The sequence below is a fragment of the Leptonychotes weddellii genome, chromosome 5 (genome assembly GCF_054177405.1).
Source record: "Leptonychotes weddellii isolate Sample4059 chromosome 5, ASM5417740v2, whole genome shotgun sequence".
NCBI classification, from domain to species: Eukaryota; Metazoa; Chordata; class Mammalia; order Carnivora; family Phocidae; genus Leptonychotes; species Leptonychotes weddellii.
The window spans coordinates 33,293,319-33,308,806 of NC_138373.1; the positions used below are offsets into that span (position 1 = coordinate 33,293,319).

Below are 15,488 nucleotides of genomic sequence, written 5' to 3' on the forward strand. Positions count from 1 at the left end.
GAACTGAAGAAGAACTGCCCATCAATGTGGGCTGTTGGTGCCCACCAACTGGTGACCAGCATGGTCTGGCTAGTCCAGGGACTAGGCCTTTAACAGTGATGTCCTGGGGCGCTTGTGTGGCTCAGTCGTTAAGCATCTGCCTTCGGCTCAGGTCATGGTCCCAGGGTCCTGGGATTGAGCCCCGCATCGGGCTCCCTATTTGGCGGGAAGCCTGCTTCTCCCTCTCCCACTCCCCCTGCTTGTGTTCCCTCTCTTGCTGTGTCTACATCAAATAAATAAATAAAATCTTAAAAAAAACAAACAAACAGTGATGTCCTAAGTAGTTTTACTCCGATTCCTAACTTAGGTGGTTTTCAGCTGCTGGTTCAGTGTGAAAGGCACCAAACCAGTTCCGGCTCACCTAAACTGGAAGGAGGCCCTGCCCCACAATCCCCTTAGCTGGGTTCTGAATCTACACACAGTTTACCTCTGACACTTTATTTTTTTATTTTATTTTTTTAAAGATTTTATTTATTTGAGAGAGAGCGAGTACACAAGCAGGGGGAGGGGAAGAGGGAGAGGGAGAAGTAGACTCCCTGTTGAGCAGGGAGCCCTACACAGGACTTGATCCCAGGACCCTGAGATCATGACCTGAGTCAAAGGGAGACGCTTAACTGACCAAGCTACTCAGGCACCCCCCCCCACCCTTTTTAAAAAAGATTTTATTTATTTATTTGAGAGAGAGATACCTCTGATATTTTAAAATAAACAGTTCTCTGGCACAACACATGCACAAAAGCAACAACCAAAGGTTTCATTAATCTTGTAAGATATGAGAACAGCATTGTGGTTGTGCAGAAAATGTCCATACTCTTTAGAGATGTACACTGGATATGTAGAAGCAAAATGACATCATATCCTGTAACTTAATTTAGCTGGAGCAAAAGTGCCTAAATGTTAATAATTGTTGAATTGGATGATAGGTATGCCAAATAGGTGTTTGAAAATGTTCCCGGGGCACCAGGGTGGCTCATTTGGCTAAGCGTCTGCCTTCGGCTCAGGTCATGATTCCAGGGTCCTGGGATCGAGTCCCACATCGGGCTCCCTGCTCAGCGGGGAGTCTGCTTCCCCCTCTGCCCCTCCCCCCTCTTGTGCGCTCTCTCTCTCTCTCTCTCTCAAATAAATAAAACCTTAAAAAAAATAAAGTGCATTTCTCAAAAAAAGAAAAGAAAATGCTCCCAATTAAAAACCAACCAACCAACCCCAACCAAACTTTTCCATGGAGGCCGAGTTTCGGGTACAGATGGCAGGTTGGCCAGGTGGCTGACTTCAATGTCTCTGGTGGCCTGCAGCCCGAGCTCCGGAAAGCAGCGCCACACGCTGCAGCAGCCACGGCCCCCTCTGCACACCTGCTCACTGGATGAGTGAGTTCTTGGCAAACCATGGCTGGTTCGCTGATCTGCACTCTGGATCCCAGGTGGGTTAGGCGCCTGGTTCAGAGGGTTATGGGTTCAGGGAATACTGCTCAGGACCTAAGCTAACCAAATCTCAAACTCCACTGATGTTTTAAGGAGCGACAGGACACAGGACACTGTTTTAGGAGCTGGCCTGCTGCCCAAGATGCTAAATATCAACCACAGGGCCAATTTAGGGCAATGCCTCCCCACTTCAGGGCCAAGAAAACTGGGACATGCACGAAGTCCCTGCCAAAACCTGGAGCCTCTGGGTCAAAGTCAACAACCCCACATCATCCAAGGCCAAGCCCTGTCCCTCAGTGCAGTCTTTCCAGAGAAGGCTCCGGGGACAAGCCCCGCCCCCCCCTTGCAACAATCTTCAGGGAAAATCCTAGTGGACAAGCCCAAACACATCACCACCTGCCAATCCAGGTGGCCAAACAGGATGATCTATGAAAATCCTCCTCAGCACCCCAGCAAGGACACACTCCCGCTTCTGAATTGAGCAGGTGGGGGAGTGGGAGTCCACAATTGACTGTCAATGGATGAACAAATCAATAAACTGCAGGGGACATTTAAACCTACACCTGCTACAACGCGGATGAATGCTGAAAACGTGATGTTGAGTGAAAGAAGTCAGACGCAAAAGGCCACGTGTCTTATGATTCTAGTTACATGAAATGTCTAGAACAGGCAAATCCAGAGAAACAGTAAGCGAGTGGTTGCTGGAGGCTGGCTGGATCTGGCGGGGGGGTTGGCTATGCGTGTGAGGTTTCTTTTGGGAGCAGTAAAAATGTCCTGAAACTCAATGTGGTAATGGACACACAGCTGTGTAAATACACTAAAAATGCTGAATGGTACACTCTGTACTGGTGATTTGTATAGCATGTGGATTATATCTCAATAAAGCTGTTAAAAACAAAACAAAACAAAACAAATCCTGACTGAATGTTTCTTTGGTGAACAAATGGATGAAAAAAATTATTTCTGAAGACAGTCACAGTAGATTCCAGAAAGAATCAGAAGCTTTGTAGCCTGCAAATTAACTGCAGGGACCCAGGCTGGTGCCCATGGGGGGCTGGCCTGGACCCTGCCACCTGGGGTGTGGGGGGGTGTACATGCATGCATGTGCATCTGTGCCACCCCCAAAAGGGCCGGGGTGGGGTGGGGGACCCCTGGGAAGACAAGGCTGAAGATCAGGGAGCTTGGCAAAAGACACAGACTCAGAGAAGAGGAAGAACCACCAGCCCACTAAGGCCCACCTGGTAGCTTACTCCAGATTTGGGCCAATTTTAATTATTTCATACTCAAAGGAAAAAATCTGTCGCTGTGTAAGAAGTGATCAGAGGAACTTACCGAGTCTTAGCCAAGAATGTCTGCGCGGTCTATGAGTTTTCACAGGGGAGGCAACTTAAAATGCCTTTGAGAAAGGAAAGATCACAGTCAGACTCCACCCAGCCCCAGCCGAGAAATCAACGCGAACCACAATCACCAGATGAATCTGAAATCAACTTTCGGCTCCAATGTTTGACCTGTGCCAGGAAACTCCATGTCCTCCTCTTTCCAGGAACAGCTCTCTAGACTGTTCATCTGCTGTGAGGCAGGCTCGAGCCAGCCCGAGAAACGGGGTGCCACGACTGCCTGCCCTCGCTGCTCTCTGCAGAGCTCCAGGTGTTTCACTGGCTGTGCCCCACGGTGCTCCTGGTCAACAGCAAATGTGCTCTGAGCTCCCGCGGAAAGGAGGTGCAGGACAGGACACCAACAGCGTGCTCTCAGCACACCCTCCAGCACAGGGGACAGAAGGAGTACAAGCACCCAGCAACATCAGCCAGCAGTCAGGGTCTGGACAGTCTCCGACCTTGGGCATCTGAGGAGCCCGGGAGCAAGGGCTGGGGGTGGGGCACTTCCTGAGGGGACGGAATGTCTCTCTGTAGATGGTGGTGGTGGTTACACACACAGACACACACACACACACACAGATTAAAACTCACTGGATGCGTTTGTCATATGTATACTAAACTTCAATAAAGTTGCTTTTAAAAGTTTTTTAAAAACCCTCTACGTTAAGCCTGATAGCAAAGGGAGAGATCTATAATAAATGAGCATCTCATTCCAGGGATTTATAAATTTTTCCTTAGTATCCCTGGGACAAGGCTCTTGACCAAAGGGACAGGATTTGTTTCCTCTTTGACTTTCAAGACAAACACTGGGCTCCAAGATGCACAGCTATTTGTGGATTCTCACATCCCTATTAAAAGTACTTCCATGTTTCCAAAAGCCTTGATTTTAAAAATAGAAACAAGTCACTTTTAACTAAGGGAAAAATGCAGCATTTATAGTGCCGAGTCTGTTCCAGCCCAGCTGTCAGCGGGCAGAGAAAGGACAGGAAGGCAGGGAAAGGGAGAGCCTGGTGTGTGGGTCCCATAGGAAACACCGGCGTTGGAGGCCCAGTTTACAGAGAGGGTGGCAGCGCACATGAGATGCTGGTGTGGCAAGTGGCCGGTTCACAGACAGGAAGCAGGCCAGGAGACCCACCTCTGGCACCTGTAGGAATCCCCACTTACCCATCGAGAACCTTCCACCATGTGCCAGTCTCCTATTGCTATGGGCTACTCTTAGGGCTTAAGGGACAAGGATCCTGATGATTCACTAGAGAACAGGGGCCAGAGGGTGAAGCCAGAGCACAGCCGCCCCACCTCACCCCCCTCTGGCCTCCTTTCTGAGCCCTTGGGTGCTGGCACTGAAGCCTCAGCACACAAGCCACCTTTCGGGACATTTCCCTACAAAGACACCGACACATCTACACTACAACAGTAGGGGCACGTTGTACAGGGAACCCAAAATTCGTTTAAGCTTTGAAGTTAAAACATGAAGCTGCAAAGGTTCAGGCTTCTATGAGAATTCTTGCCAGGGTTTCCTGGGTCTGCATCCTGCCCTTTGCCTCGGCGGGGGGGGTTGAGTGAAGCAATTCAGGGGGACAGAAACCAGATTCTCCAAGATCCAAATGAAGGGCCTGCCTGCTCACCTGCTCTACCCTTTCTCCTTCCCCGACCTCATCCTCAGGAGGCTGTCTGCAAACCTTGTCTTCTTTCTGTGCTAAAATGACCCCCTGGTCCCTGTACGAAGGCCACTTTTCCCTGAGGACTCCCAGGTGGCAGGAAGGGGTGATGTCTGGACACCTGGGCACTGCCTCCACATGCTCAGCCAGAGGGACAGAGTGAAGTGGCGGAAAAGCCACCAAGACATCCCCAACATCCACAGGAACACCTTCATCTCCTTTGCACTGGCAAGTGCTGGGGATTCAGAATCTGGGGGCTGAGAATGGAATCATTCCACTTCCTGGAGGGGTCTCCCGGCACTGTCATGAGGCCCACAGGGCACTCCACTCCCATCCCAAGTAAGGAGGCTGGAACAACCCTATTCTTGGACACCCCTCCCCTTGTGCCCTGACACCCACAGTCCTGTGGGACACAGGTCCCACAGTCCTTCTTCAAAGGCACTGCTTCTTGGTCTCACACAAGCCACGTTCAACTTTTAAAAACCACCCCATCCTCTTAATGTCTTAGGAGGTGCTCTGGCCTCTCCCCTTGCCCTCATCAGACATCCGGTATTCAGGCCAGCCATGGCCACACTGCACCCTCTATCACTAATAGAACCTTCCCTTCCTTTTCTTCTTTCACTCCCATTGGTTCAAAGGGTCCTTTCTCCTTGCCGAGGTTAGCCATCCTCCACTTAGGCTCTGGGTGCTATGTCCTCCATGTGGTGTCAGACCCTGCAAGGATGCTGGGGTCACTGTGACCACTGAGACATCTGTCCTATAGGCGCTTCTGCTTCTCTGTAGCTGAGAAGATAAAAGGAGATGGCCTTTTCCAAAGGGCCACCCCAATTGCTGGCCCAGCTCCACGTCTCCTCCTGTGCACAGAGCCACTCCTCTGAGTACTGTGTATCCCCCTCTTGCACAGGCCTTCCCGCCACCTGCTTCCCTTCCACACAACTACCTGCACTGCCCCACGTGCCGCCACCTTCCTGCTTTATCCCCTGTGCCCATCGTCGGCCCAGCTTCTGCTCCAGCACACCCACAACAAGGCACCAACAGCTTCCCCTCCCTGGAAGCCAGCAGCCTCCCTCAGGACTCTCCTCCCCAAACCCTCTCAAGCTCACAACTGAGTCCATCCCTTTCTCAAAATCTCAGCTCCCTTCACCCATGATGAAGTCTTTCCCCAAACTCCAGGCTTCTTCTCAGGTGAGGCTCAAGGGAAGATTAGCACACACTCGCCCTCGGCCCAAGAACTAGACGCAGGGCTCTCAGGAACGTGCAATTCTGCAGACACCAGGTTGATCGGCTTGAAAAATCCAACAGTAATGAGCTCTAAGCTCTTGCCTTTAGGATGGATGGGGGACAAAAGGAAAACTAAGCTAGGGATGGATACAGGAGCCTGCCTTTCACAGCAGTAAAGTGGGCTACAGGGCTCCAAGGAGACTGAGGGACACAGCGAGCACTCTTCACAGCTCAGCTGTTCACATGGGCAGCTGCTTGGGGCGGGGAGCAAGCGTCTCCACAGCAGCCTGGGCTCCTTCTAAAACCTCAGTGTAGAAGCAACATGAATAATGTACAAGATGACAAGAAACAAGCACCCGACACTCTGGCTCCAAACAGCCTTCCTCTTAAAACCCACCTCATCATGCTCTGAGGGGAGCCTGTAATTCTCACAGACAATTCTCTTCAAACACGAATTGATGATATTAGAGGACTGCATTTGTAGGACATTCTAAAACTGGCTAAAAGAATCAAAAGTGACAGAAATCGGAAAGCAGATGCAGTGGGGGACACTGAGAAGAGGCAGAAGGCAACTTGCTGGGGCGATGGTGATATGCTGTGTCTCCTTCAATGGTCATCAAACATATGGCTCTGCTTCAGATCTGAGCAGTTGACTGCAGAGTAAACACTAGTCAGGTGCCAAGTTCTCTGCCAGGGGCCGGCGAACTTGGGGTACCTGCACTTGACAGTGGGCCCTCCTTCAGATTCTCGAGGGTGAGAAGGCAAAGACAAAGACCTCTGTGCAGTACAAGGAGGACATCTTGCATTCTGGAGCTCTGCTCTTAAGCTTTACATTGTGCAAGATGACATAGATCTAATTTTGTTTTAAATTTATTTCTCTATTTTGTTTTACTGCACATCCAAGGTACAATGACCAGATGCGGAGGGCATATATTGAGACCACTGTGCACACGTGCCACCTGCAAACCTCGGATCCTCCTTGGGAAGGCATCTGCACTAACACTGGTCAACACAGTCGGAGAGAATCCTCTGGTTGTTCTCAGGACCTTCGTCACAGCGTTGGGGCCGGCGAATTTCCACACAGACAGGGGACTGGACTGTGGGCAGGCAGCCAAAGGGCTCTCTGCCTTTTGTGGCCTTAGCTGGCCACTGTCAGAACTGGAGAAGGAAAGCCCATGTCTGGGGTGAGACAAGGACAAAGAGGAAGATTGGATAATATGAGCTAGGAGAAAAAGGGGACACGGGAACCGGGCGCCAGAAATGTGGAGCCGCGAGCAGGCGCCATGGTCCCCTTGCCGGAATGTTCCAGACGTGTCTCATCTTCCCAGAATAGAACACGAGGGTGCAGATGAGCCCCCACTGCCAGCTCACATGCTGGCGCTGAAAGACACAGAGCGCAAGGGTGTCAGGGCCACAGGGGCGTGGGCTGGTCGGGCCTGAGGATGGCTTGGAGAAGAAGCATGTTTGCCCCTCGGCTTTTTAAGCTGGGATCTTGGTAGGAGGCCACCTGACAAGGTGCACCCAGAATAGAGCTCCAAGTTCAGATCCACTGAGTGGTCAACTAGTTTGGTTTACCAACAAAACTACCTGTAAACAGCCAAATTTTTAGGGGGTGGGAATAAAAACATATGTAATCTGCAGTCCTGACTATCAGCCGAGACTGAACCCTGTCTAGCGCTCAAACTCAGCCAGGAGTGTGTGTTCTCCCACAGAGAACTCTGGCCGCTGCGACCAGCCCTCAGCACTGCTGGGGGCAGAAGGTGACAGGGACCAGGCAGCTACTCACTTTGAAAGGAAAAAGTACAGCAATAGGGGAGTTGGGTTTCAGAGACTCTGCCCCCTCCCCCCACCCCCCTGCTGCCCCCAGCAGGCCAGGCCTCCCGGCCTTTCTTCTAGGTTTCCACCTCAGCGAGGTTTTGTTGTTTGACGGGTTTTTAATCTCCGTTTCTCTGGCTTTGCGTTTAAGATCCTTCGGAATCAAAGAGATGTTAATTATGAAAGTGGGTCAAATTTGGTATAAATTAACACTTGATCATGAGGTTAACTTATTATTATTATTTTTTAAAGATTTTATTTATTTATTTGAGAGAGAGAATGAGAGACAGAGAGCACGAGAGGGAAGAGGGCAGAGGGGGAAGCAGACCCCCCGCTGAGCAGGGAGCCCGATGTGGGACTTGATCCCGGGACTCCAGGATCATGACCTGAGCCGAAGGCAGTCGCTTAACCAACTGAGCCACCCAGGCGCCCTAACTTATTATTTTTAAAAAGTAATTCAACCTCCTGTCAGCATTTGCCTCTGGAATTACACAGATGTCTGTGTTCATCACTCTTTTCTGTATTATTTATTTATTTTTTTAAAAATGAGCTTGAGTTGTTTTCGTTTTCAGAAGGAAAAAAAAGACTTTCAGGTGGTATGAGAAAATTATGAATACATTTTTATGAAAATTATCTCACGGGCTGTTTTTAATTAGCAACAACTTGGAAGTTTTACAGTGTCTCTTCAAATTATAAGTAGAATGATTACCGATTTGCCCCAAAACAGTCTCTCATAGTGCTTTCAAATCCCAGACCCCTGGAATAGCATGGCATTTTGTGCACGGGTACCAGAAATAAATGTTCTAAACACAGATTCAAAGTTGTAATGAAGCAAAAAGGACGTAGTTGTGGATAAGGACGATAAACAGACTTGTAAACATATTGTAAAGGGTTCCCGTGTAATTATTAAACAACAATTTAAGTGGCTTTACAAAAGCCAATTTAAAATATTTACAAGTTTTAGATGACCATTTTTAAAAAGGTTTAAAAAAAACATTCCCAGGGCTCCTGGCTGGCTCAGTCCAAAGAGCATGCGATTCTTTTTTTTAAAATTTTTTTGTTTATTTTTTAATTTTTTAAAAGATTTTATTTATTTATTTGACAGAGAGAGATAGCAACAGCAGGAACACAAGCAGGGGGAGTGGGAGAGGGAGAAGCAGGCTTCCCGCGGAGCAGGGAGCCCGATGCGGGGCTCGATCCCAGGACCCTGGGATCATGACCTGAGCCGAAGGCAGACGCTTAACGACTGAGCCACCCAGGCGCCCCAGAGCATGCGAATCTTAATCTCTGGGTCGTCAGTCTGAGCCCCATGTGGGGTGTAGAGATTACTTTAAATTAAATTAAAATAAGATAAAAACATTTCCCTCTTCTTGAAGGAGGGAAATGCTCTTGCAAACTTTTTTGTTTTACTATGAACACATGTTCACAGTAAAGTCAGTCACATGCAATATAAAGCAAAACTAAGATTTCCCTATTCACCCCATCCCCAGTAAAATGACTGTTAATGTTGCTGGTGTTTCCTACGAGAAAATGATTTTTGGGGGGCACCTGGGTGGCTCAGTCAGTTAAGCGTCTGCCCTCGGCTCAGGTCATGATCCCAGGGTCCTGGGAACCAGCAAGCGTTGGGCTCCCTGCCCAGCGGGGAGCCTGCTTCTCCTTCTCCCTCTGCCCCTCCAGCCCTGCTCATGCTCTCTCTCGCTCAGCTCTCTCTCAGCTCTCTCTCTCTCAAATAAATAAAATCTTAATGATTTGTTGTTGTTGTTGTTTTTAAATAGGAGAGGGCTTGGTTGGTAAGGGGCTGAAGGGTCTTTGGGGTGGTGGGTATACAGGTACTCTCATCCCATGACCATTTGTCAAGCAGTGTACTTTTTTTCTGTTGGCACACTTCAATGAAGTTGTTAAAAATGGATGGCCAGAGGAGAAACAAAGTAATCTGAAACTAAGACTAGAAAGAGTAGCAACTCTCTGAACCAGCAAGCCCTTCTGTAGAGTTTAAAGAGAGAAGGAGTGGTTTGAAAAAGAAACAAAATTGAAGCAAGTACTCAGCAGCACTCCCATGAACACTACAGAAAAGGTGTAAATATTGTGTCAACATTTTCCAGATAATTCTTTTTAGGGCGCCTGGGTGGCTCAGTTGGTTAAGCGACTGCCTTCGGCTCAGGTCATGATCCTGGAGTCCTGGGATCGAGTCCCGCATCGGGCTCCCTGCTCAGCAGGGAGTCTGCTTCTCCCTCTGACCCTCCTCCCTCTCATGCTCTCTGTCTCTCATTCTCTCTCTAAAATAAATAAATAAAATCTTTAAAAAAAAAAAAGAATTCTTTTTAGTACCTAAGGGACAATTACCCACAGGCTGTTTTATACAATGAAACTGCTTTCTTTTCGGTCATTTTCAACATGGGCTCAAATTTCAATACTTCGCTGCCCAAATAGATCATATTTCAGGAATTCAGGAAATAAAAAAAGAGGAACGCAATCTGATTTTTAACAACAGTAACTATTCAAGAAATAGAACTGGAAGGATTTTTTTTAATGCGGTTTATTAAAGATGACAAAATACGTTTCTCTGGTGTTCCTATGGAAGCAAACTGAACAGAGACTGTCTCAGACAGCTGTTCTGTGTCCCCTTCCACAAGCACCTCCTCTTTGCTTCTTTACGACTATCAATCTGTCTTTAGGTTTATTTCTTGCATCAGTAGACAAAATGCCATGCTATTCCAAGGCCATGGAGTAAAAGTTGGCACTAAGAGTCCATTTAGGGGCAAAATGGGTAATCATTCTTACAATTTGAAGAGACATTTAAAAATCTCTACACTGTCACATTCATAGGTACTTTCGCCCCCTTCCTGCCACAGGCCCTACCTGAGCAGGAAGTTGATCTCAGGTGAAGAGATGGGGAGTCTGAGATGTAGACAGGACAAACAAAGGACCAGCCCTCATCTGCTGTTACTCCTCTACCTGACCATCTAGTTCAGCTCAGTGCTGTGACCACCTTGGCCGACTGTCGCATGCATGCGGGCCTCCGCAGTGGGGCACTCAGGCTCCAGGGAACACTGGTTCAACTGTTGACCTGGACCCCAAACCACCTCCCGCAGAAAGCCCTGGCTCCCTGTCCAGACGTCCTTCCTATCATTCCATGAGAACTGAGCAAATGCCTTAAGGTTCACAGGAGAACACTAACCTACCATTTGCTCACTGGGTTTTCCGATGCATGGGTCTCTCTTTAATCAGCTAACCCAGAACTGGCCTGCCAGCTAGCTCCTATCAGAGGTCATGCTAAAAAAGAATGATATTTAGGGAAGGAGGGTTGATCTTGATGTTATCAAAGACACAAATACTTCCTGGGGGAAAAAAATCAGCATATGAACAGCCAGAAAGAGACCCATGAGGTCCAGCATTATTTTGCAGATCAGTATTTACTTGAAAGCAATGCACACAGACATAAGCAAGACCAGCTTTGACACGGGGTCTATACCCCAAGCTTGCTTTCTGCACACAAGGAACAGAAATGGAAAAACCATGAGGGCTTTGTGGATTTCTTCCAGAAAGAGATGTCAAGGGAAGATAATGGAGAAAAAACTTAGACACGGAGGAGCAACCATTTAAGAAAAGACAATGCCTGATAGGCAGCCAGCTCTCTATTCAGGTAGGAGAGCTGTCACAAACAGCTGAGACCTCTGGGCTATTTCAGCAGGGCAAAGACATGTGCCAGCCTAAATTCAGAGCTCTGAGGATTCTTCTCTACACTGTGTTACCTGGGGCAGCTGGGTGTAAGGATGCTGTGTCCATCTGGGCTAAACACACGTTAGGTTGCTAGAAACCAAAATGCTGCTAATAGTCTCCTGATGCTCAGACAGTCTTGGAGCCGAGTACCCAGTCAGCAATGACAGCATCACCCCGGTTCAGGTGTAAGTATCTTTTATCTCTCAAATCTCCTACCATCCAGGAATTTTCTTCCATCCCAGACTGAGGCATGCTGTTACTAAGCAACTTCAAGTCATATCTGAAGTCTGTGAGTGGGTGTGGTTGAAATAAACAGATGACAAAGTCACTGCAAGTTACAGAGAGGCAAAAGCTACACAAAGACCTTTTAAAAACATGCCTGTACTTTTTATTCTGGCCTGTCAACGCCACACCATGCCTTGACTTTGTTTTGTACAGGTTTTAACTGTCTTCATAGAATCCCAGCATTTCTGCAAGCTCAGTGAGAGGGAATTGCAGCCAACTGTGGCCCAACGGAGAAGGAGCTCAGGCACACTGCACTCTCCAGGGCCGAGCTGCACACCGCTTCTGACGGGTACAAATCCTAAATGGCTTGAAGACCTATGCGCACTGCCATGACTTATCTGTCCATTTGGAAAGATGACCGGGACTTATATTTCAGCCATCCCTGAGTTTCTTCTAGTGTTTACTCCCTTCTTCTCCAAACTCAAGGCAATTCAGAGATTTTCGTGAGAGACAAAATTTTTGTTCCAGCCCCTTTTAATTCAGTGATGCTCAAGACTCCCCTCCTTCCTGCCTCGCGGGCCAAACAAATAACTTCTCACACTTATCTCTACATCACAAGATGTCATAGGAATTGTGGTATTTTTTTAGATGACCAGGAGTCACCTATCTTTCCTGGATCACTCAGTTAATCACTAACTAGAGGCTTTCTGCCTTCAGTCCTCTGGTGACACTTCTGCAACCAGCAATGTTCTCTCCAGTTCTGACACTCCAATTACCAACCACCCGGGCGCCACAGGGAGCTACTGTGTGGGGCTGCTATCCTTTTCCATCAGGACAACTGAGTAACAAAATCTTATGGCTCAGGACTTGGCAGAGTGAAACAGATCAATGAAGCTGCCAATGCCCACGTTTACTGCAGAATAACTCCTGGTCCTGAGCTCCGGCACCCGCAGGGCACACAGATATGTGTTGTCAGTGGTCCAGAGAAGACCCACAGTCTCCCTCACAATTTTCCCACGGGGACACGTCACCACAGGAGCTACAGGCTCCCAGTCTTCCCTGAGAAGTGCCCGATCTGGTGGAGGAGGTCAGAGCTGTCGTAGGGTCTGCATGGCCAATCTGTAAATTATCAAAAACGTAAGAAATTGACGCATCTTAAAACCAAAAGGTACAGCTGAGGACGAAAGAGTCGGAGACAACGAAGACAGAGCCCCAGGCTTTCAGAGTTCACAGGAGGGCAAACAAGTCGGCAAATAACTACAATCCGCGCAACAAGTACCAAAGCAAAGGCAAGGCCAGGCGAACCGCTGACCTGCGAAAAGGCCAGGCCCTTCAGCAGGAGGGAGACCGGGAGGGAAACGAGGGGCAGCCTGACCTCTGGTCCCAAATTTCCCCCCACCAACTCGTCTTGGGGCCTGGCCGGGAGGCACCCAGGCAAAGGGGGCGCGGGGGGGAGGGGCGGCTCTGGGAAGCGCGTCCGTCCTCACCCCGCGGACGCCCCGCGGGCCCTCCTCAGCCTCCGCCAGCGCGAGCTCCGCGGCCCCCTCGTCACCCCGCGTACACGTCTGGGCACCTAGAAGCGTGGGTCGCGCCCCGGCCGTCCCGCGCCCCGCCTCTCCCTTCCGGCCCGGGTCCGGGCGGCTCCCTCCTCCCTCAAGACCCCTGCCCCACCGCAGGCCGGAGCCGGGGGAGCCTCACCTCGGACGGGAGCCGGCGGCAGCGGACGCCGTCGTGGGGCTCAGAGCATCCTGGAGTCGCAGGCAGCCAAGAAGTGCGGCCGCGCGGAGCCCGAAACGAGTTATGTAACCCGCAGGGGCCGCAGCCGGGACGGAGGCGGCGGCTCGCGGCACTTCCGCCTCCCGCGCCGGGCCGGCGGCGCAGGCCGGAAGCCCATTGGCCACCGGCCCCCACGTGGGACGCCACCGCCGCCATCTTACGAGCGGGCGGGTCTCGGGTGAGGCCCGGTGGCGGGCGGAGGCGCGGACGAGGCAGGTCGCCGGCTGAGCGCTTCTGCGCTGGCGGACGTGGGCGGTGGCGGACGTAGACGACCTCGGCGCCCCCTCCTGCCCCCCCCTCGGTGGAAGCCGGCCGGTTGGTGCCTTCTGGGCCCGGCTGAGTGCCCCATACGCAGAGCGGGGGGGGCTCCCGAGACAGGGATTGCTCCCTGTTCTCCAGTCTTGCCTGGGCTGACGCTCCCCTCGCTTGGGCTTGGGGCTCGGGCTTTTCCATCCCTGGCGCCCGGCGGCGCGTCGAGCCGGGGAAGCGTAGGCCGCGTCCACGACAGCCAGTCCGTCTACGCACAAAGGCTGCCAAAGGGTAGGGGTCGGTCGCACTCAAGGTGCAGGAGGGTCTGTATCACAAGATCGAACTCAAGTTCTGTTGGTAGGGAACCCGAGTTGAGCAACATCTGATAGTAACTTTAAAGCAGGAATTTATTCTTTGCCTTCAAATAAAAGTGGTCCACATAGCCAAAGGATGGAATAAGAAGGACCTGCTTACAGCCAAAGGCTAGAATAATCCACCCTAAAAGGATTTCATTCATATCCAAGAGAATAAACGTTATCACAGGTCAAAAGTCTAAATAAAATAACACTATTTTAGAAAAGTTAAAAGCATATTTTTTTTAACATTTTGAAAAGGAAAAAGTAAAGAGGTGAGAAGTTTTTAAAGTAACTGGTATAAATAGATCAAGAGTAATATGGGGCGCCTGGGTGTCTCAGTCTGTTAAGTGTCTGCCTTCATGATCCCAGGATCCTGCCATCCAGCCCCACTTCCCACTTCCCTCGCCCTGCTCAGCCAGGAGCCTGCTTCTCCCTCTCCCTCTGCCCCCTCCTCCACCCCTCACCCCTCGCTTGTGTGCTCTCTCAAAAAAAAAAAAAAAATAGAGGTAACAAGACAATATAAAACAAGAAGGAATAATCTATTGTTTGTCTACATAGTATGATGTGTAGAGGCTGATGGAATCTTGATTTATATAAAGCAACCCATATTTATATTTCCTTTTTGTAACAGTTTCTGTAAGTTCCTGTTTTTTTAAGAAAGCTGAAAATAACACTTGAACAAAATGAAAATTGATATAATACTCTTTACACCTCTGCACTGTTACATGTTTAAGGACTGCAAACATGCTATTGAAAGCAAAGATGCTGTGGTGAACTGTGTTTGGGCCCATTCAGAACATTTTGAGGACTTCACACAATTATATTTAGTGTGTCATTATTAAATTATTTATAAATTAAATTTGTCGCAAAAAAAAAAATTTAAGATTGATTAGAAAGATCCATACAGTACAGCAAGATAAATGAGGGCCAAACAGGGTGTGGTGAGGTGGGTGTGTAAAATGCACTTTAAGGTCCTATATACTTTCTAGAGATGGGCTGAAACTTCAGCTCTGATCTTTCCAGAATCCACTTCCAAGAGAACAACTGGTTATGAGATTTAAGGGGTCAATGTGTCAGAGGTGGCTAACTGCTACCTACCGTCTATTGCCCCACAAGTCTTTCTTCTCCTTCTCCAATAACTGCTTTATCACATCTTCTTGTATTAACAGAACCCCACCCCCTACAGCAAGCAAATAGCTGTCAAGGTAGGCTTGTATTTCTCAGCCTCCCTTGCAGCAAGGTGAGGCTGTATGCCAAACTTATTACCAATGGATAAGAGTGAAAGGACATAGGCAATTTCTGTGTCATGTCCTTAAAAGCAATTTGTGTAAATGTTACCAATTGATGGAGCTGAGTTGGCAGGTACGTAGGTGTTTGCTGCATTATTCTTTCAAATATTCAGGTTTGAATTTTTTTAAATTTTTTTTTATTTGTGTGAGACAGAGACAGGGGAAGCGGCAGGCAGAGGGAGAAGCAGGCTCCCCACTAAGCAAGGAGCCTGATGGGGGACTTGATCCCAGGACCCTGGTATCATGACTTGAGCTGAAGGCAGACGTTTAACCAACTGAGCCACTCAGGTGTCCCAGGTTTGAATTTTTTTTAAATAAAGAGATGAGGTTTAAAAAAAGGAAGTTG

The 15,488-nt window shown here is 49.1% G+C and overlaps 1 protein-coding gene across 5 annotated transcripts in view; it reads right to left on the reverse strand.

Moving 5' to 3' along the window:
• Nucleotides 1-15,488, reverse strand: part of NAA60 (N-alpha-acetyltransferase 60, NatF catalytic subunit) — a 36,984-nt gene that overhangs the window by 12,026 nt on the left and 9,470 nt on the right. Inside the window, exon 1 of one of the 5 annotated variants that reach the window (XM_081820214.1) lies at nt 13,171-13,341. The exons of 2 other annotated variants lie outside the window; for them this stretch is intronic. The gene's annotated coding sequence lies outside the window, so the exon portion shown is untranslated. Of the gene's footprint in view, nt 1-13,170; nt 13,342-15,488 lie in introns of those variants that run through there. 2 more of the 5 variants (XM_081820211.1, XM_081820212.1) reach the window with 2 other exon arrangements.